Source organism: Hemicordylus capensis, chromosome 1, assembly GCF_027244095.1.
Source record: "Hemicordylus capensis ecotype Gifberg chromosome 1, rHemCap1.1.pri, whole genome shotgun sequence".
Classification (NCBI taxonomy): domain Eukaryota; kingdom Metazoa; phylum Chordata; class Lepidosauria; order Squamata; family Cordylidae; genus Hemicordylus; species Hemicordylus capensis.
In genome coordinates, this window is record NC_069657.1 from 201725930 (window position 1) to 201731404 (window position 5475).

Sequence of the window (5475 nt, forward strand, 5' to 3'; positions counted from 1 at the left end):
AAGCTCGAGGATAAACTCACTTAGGGGGTGGGGATATGTTTTGGGGAGAGTTCAGTAACATTGGGGGGGGGGCTCAAATGCTTAGAGCGGGATCTACACACCTGCAGTGACTAACGACTAAATTGGGAAGTAACGGGGCTCAAATCAACTCAGATGTCAGACCATCACATACCAACCCTGCCCCAAACTCCAGAAATGCGGGAGCTCTGTGAGGAGCGAGGGGAATGGCAATCCCTAGCGACTCAGAGGCACGTATGTTCCAGGACAGCAAGGGGGGGGGGATGTGGGACCCCCAAAGTTGTTTAAGCCCTGAGGACGCACCTCTCCACGTGTATCTTGGTGGTAGAGGAAACTGGGGGAATGGGCGCATCAAGGACTGCTTACAACGATGCAGCGCAGCCCGACTCTATGCACGTTTACTCGGCGGTTAGTCTCCGAGAGGGGCTCCCCCAGGAAGTGTTCAAAGGGTTACAGCTTGAGACCCACTCATGTGAAATCAATGTGACTTTCTTCCCAGCCTCCAAGACTGGGAGGATCGCCTCTGGGATCGGGGGCTGAAAAGAAAAGACGGAGCTGCTCTGCATTCTCCTCTCCCCTCGGATGAGAGTCCCCAGGGCATTGCCTTGAGGAGAGGACGGCTGTGCCGTGCCCGCTCTCCGAGTCTTCTGCTCCGACGCGGAGGCTGAGACGTGTCTGGGCCGCTACTGGCGCCGCCTCAGTCTCTAATCCTCACTGTCATCGGCCGTGGACGCCCCGAGCTGCAGTCTCTGGGCGTCCAGGACACCCCTGTCTCTTCGCAAAAAAGCCCGTGACGCCCGCCCGGCTCGCCTCCCTTCACTGCGGAATGTTCCATCCCAACATACACGGCACCAGCATCGATTCGGCTCGGCCTGATGGACGTCCATGGGGCCCTGCTGTTGCTGCTTTCCGATGACTGCTGCGTGTCTAACCGTCTGTCTTTCATGTGCAAGATTCCTAGGCAGCCGCCTTGGTCCATTAGAAACCAACACTCCCGAATCGATACCTGCATTAGGACCAACTAACAGATCACAACAATAAATAAGCAAGCTTTCCAGTTCTCCAGAACGCTTCATCAGGCTCGGTGTTGAACAAAAGGGGTTAGTAGTGGGAGAAGAGACAACGAGAAAAATGCTGGGCGGGGTGGAGAACTTGGCTGAGCTCCAATAGGGGTGTTTAACTCCATTTAACCCCATTTAACTGAACCATTTTGCAAGGGCAGTATTCAAAATAAATAAATAAATAAATAACTCATAGGAACATAGGAAGCCACCATATACTGAGTCAGACCATTGGTCCATCTAGCTCAGTATTCTCTTCACAGACTGGCAGCAGCTCCTCCAAGGTTGCAGGCAGGAATCTTTCTCAGCCCTATCTTGGAGATGCCATGGAGGGAACTTGGAAACCTTCTGCTCTTCCCAGAGCAGCTCCATCCCCTGAGGGGAATATCTTGCAGTGCTCACACTTCTAGTCTCCCATTCAGATGCAACCAGGGCAGACCCAGCTTAGCTAAGGGGACAAGTCATGCTTGCTACCACAAGACCAGCTCTCCTCTCCACTCACAAGCTCATTACCTCCAATTTTAGCCAAATCTCTCCCTCTCACTCACATAGGGGGCTTATACAAACAGTAGCTTTCTGGCCCACCTTCATTTGAGCAGAAAAGCCCCAACATCTGCAGTGCAGTTGTTGTTAGTCTTACAAAGGACTGCAGCAGGCAGACCTAACTGGATTAGCCTCACTAGGTGTTATACAGATTTAGGATGCACCCAGGGACAGGGTTACTGGGACAAAGAAACAAGCATTTGTTGAAAATCAAAACATCGGGTAGTTATTGGGTTGTCTCTCCAGCACTCTGCCAAACAACACACCTTACAAGGCAGCACACCAAGTACATGCTGCAACGCAACCACAAACAGATTGAAGCATGGTTTGACAAGAGGAAAATTACTCAAAGTAGTCCCATGGAAATGAAAAGGACAAGTTCGGCACAGGCAGGCTTAGCAATAACTAACAACCTTTTCACTTCATTTGAGATACTTTGAGTGATTTTCCTCAGCATGTCAGCCACTGTCAACAGCATATAGAGCAAGCTGCTGCAGTTGCTTCCAGCAAAGATTCTGAAGAGCAGCTTTGGGAGGGATGACAACCAGAGCTTTACTACAAACTGAGTTCAGGCAGGTAATATGCTCATGAAAGCCTGCTGCACACTCGCTCTGCGTCAGGCTGCAATGCTTGTATCTCAACATGTGACAGTTCCTCAGAGACCTTGGTTGTAGTTTGATTCTGCAGGCCCTTAAGCAAACTGGTGAATAGCCAACACTCTCCACAACACAGCCTGACGTTTTCATTACCATCAGGCTGCTGCAAATCCAAATGCTAAAGCAGGGTGATATACCTTTATTAGGACTAACGAAAATGCCACAAAGTAGTCAGCAAGCTTTCCAGTTCTTCAGAATTCTTCTTCAACCTGGATATTAAGCAAAACAGGAAGCAGCGAGGAGAGAGAGAAAGGTGATGTCATAGCTCCTACCAGAGCTGGGGGTGGGGGGGTGGAGTTCACTGGGGTGAATCCTTGTCTTAAGGGATTCACAGTAGGCACCGTCCACTTTATTTTAAAGTGGCACAAACCACTCTCTCCATGTAAGATTCCTGGGGGAGATTTTGTTAAAAACAAAAACAAACAACCTATTTTGATTTCCCCGGGGCTTCCCCCTTATTAGGAAAGGCCCACCCTCTCAGCAGTTGCTCTCAGTGCAACTGTCCTCTCTCAAATCCTTCCCATCACTACAGGTGGGCATGATGGAAACATCCCCAAGCTTGTGACTGAACACTGTGCTGCCTGGTCCCATGCATAAGAACAGCCCTGCTGGCAGGGGTGTAGCGATAACTGAGCGAAAGGGTTCAAGGAACACGGGCCCCCAGCTCCTGAGGGCCCTCCAGCTCCATCTCTTCCTATTTTCTTCATTATCTTCCTCACTCTGGGGGGCCGCCAGAGAGAGGCATGAACACGGCCCCCTCTCCCCTAGCTACGCCCCTGCCTGCTGGATCAGGCCCAAGGCCTATCTAGTCCAGCATCCTGTTTCACTCAGTGGCCCACCAGATGCCCTGGGGAGCCCACAGGCAAGAGGTGAGGGCATGCCCTGTCTCCTGCTGTTGCTCCCCTGCCACTGGTATTGCTGCAAGTGGTATTGAGGTTTACTCAGAAGAAAGTAAAATTGATTTAAGTGGGGCTATTCCATTGTATGTGTGCATAGGATTACATCTAATCGCATGAGGGATAGTCCATGAAGCATGTCACACCTTTGAAAGCCTTTTCCGACCTTGGTTTCCATTTTAGACAAAGTCTGATTTCCCTTTGTCAGAACTTTGCTGTTTCTGCTTCCCTCCTTGATACATAACAGTAGTACCCTAGGTTGGGAGAATGTACCACTGGTTCTGCCCAGACTATGGCCTTAACACAGCAGTTCCCAAAATGATATAAGACATCAAGGAGCTGTTCATCAGCTAGGGAACTGCTAATGCTAAAGCACAGCCTCTGTCTAAACCTGGTCATCGTACCACATTAAATAAGTGTCATTATTTGTTGATCATTTCCTTCGGGAGGCTTAGGGCAGGATACACAGAGTTCCCAGATGGTCTCCACCAGATACTGACCAGCCTGAAATCTGCTTAGCTTCAGCAAAGTTGCTACACCTAGTGTCTTAATCTGTGCCCTGAGTCACAAGCATTCTTGAAGAGTAATCGGTGGCACTATGGATTCTGTACATGAGGGAGCAGTATGACATTGCATCAGCTCTCCAATGGAGACATATATCATCTGTATCAACATACACTTCAAATTCCTGACCACAGCCATAGCTGACATAAAAACTTAGGTTACTGGAATCAGTGAGGCAGCCATTTGCACATCTGGGAAGTTCCTCCTCTGCAAGATTTCAATGTCTGGCACATCCTGGTTTAGCTAAATTGCATTATGTGGTTACAGAATCACTTTGATACTGATGTCACGCTAATCCATTAGAAAAATCTGAACAGAGCTAAATTTCAAAAGTAATTGTAAATAGATTGACACTAGTGTTTCTACTACCCTATCAAGCACAACGCGAGTTAGATGCAATAGTGACCAGAATTCTATACATAGCTAATGGTCTTTGCCCTTGACTTGTTCAGATTAATTGCATTTGTCAGCTCTTTTTCTTTTACCTTAGCAGAGTTCTGCAGAGTGCTGAGTAGTCCCCTGTTCCATTGATTTAACTGAAAAGTTGGCCTAAATAAAACATTGCAAAAGTGTATAGGTTCAGTTTTCATAGGCATTCGTAATTGGTGACTCACTGTTTGTTTATTAGCCCTATATTCAGTGCCAGCATCGGGTTTGGCATAACTGGACAGCTCTCAAGGGTCCAGGACCCTCAGAAGGACCCACTGCTGTCCCTGAGACCACTTCTGTGCCCATAACCTTTGCATTGTGGAAGTGGAGTGACTTGCTCAGGGCTCACCAATATAGGAAGAGGCGCTGTGAAAGATAGTTTGCTGAGGGCCTCCTGAAATCTGGAGTTGACTCTGCCTATATGTAAAGTGTGGCATGCTAGTGCTTGACAACTTCTCCTCTCCTTGTTTTTGCAGTCCCAGGAAGGTAGAATCAGGAGGTTTACTGAGCAGCTGGTATATAGCGGTAGGTTGGCTTTAGTTTGGAGGGGAACACTGCCTGCTCTAAAAAATCATAAAAGTAATAGTATCAAATTACTTCATATATGATTGAACTAAACCCTTTGGTCTGCACTATGGAAATAATGGCTGACATTTATCCTATTGTTGTGCTAGTGAAGTGAGAAAAGTTGTGCTCGTGAGCAGCTTTTCACTTTTGCAAACTTACAGTTTGCAGAGCTGTGTGAAGCTGGGCTAGTTCTCATGAGCCTCGCTATGGCACGGAAACAAGAACTGGGAGATTCACTGGGCAACGTATTTACACTCCCAAGAGTCATAAGAACCCGGGAATTCTTTACGTAACACGTAACCAGGTTTGGCAACCACAGATCAAATCCCAGATTACTGATCTTGGTTACACGTTGCATTGGCATGATGCTAACCCAACATTGCCACATTTCTGGAGTTCTTATAACAGGAAATCAGGAGCACGCATGCCATGTGAGTATCCCAATTCCCAGTTGGGAGGTGTTGGGCGAGTTGGGAAACCCACCACAATGTTGCACAACAGCTAGTGGAAAACCTTTGCAGGAAACATACAAGGTTGCGCAATGCACTGTGCGACTTGTCAGCATCTCCTGCCAGTGGAAGAACTAGTGTGAAACAGATGTTCCTTTCTTTGCACAGTGTCATTAGACTACATCGTTACAGTAGCACAACAGCATTATGCTAGCTAGTGCAACACTAGTCTGGATGCAGGCCAATATCTATATAGAGGCATACTTATAAAAACAGAATATAAGGGTCACTC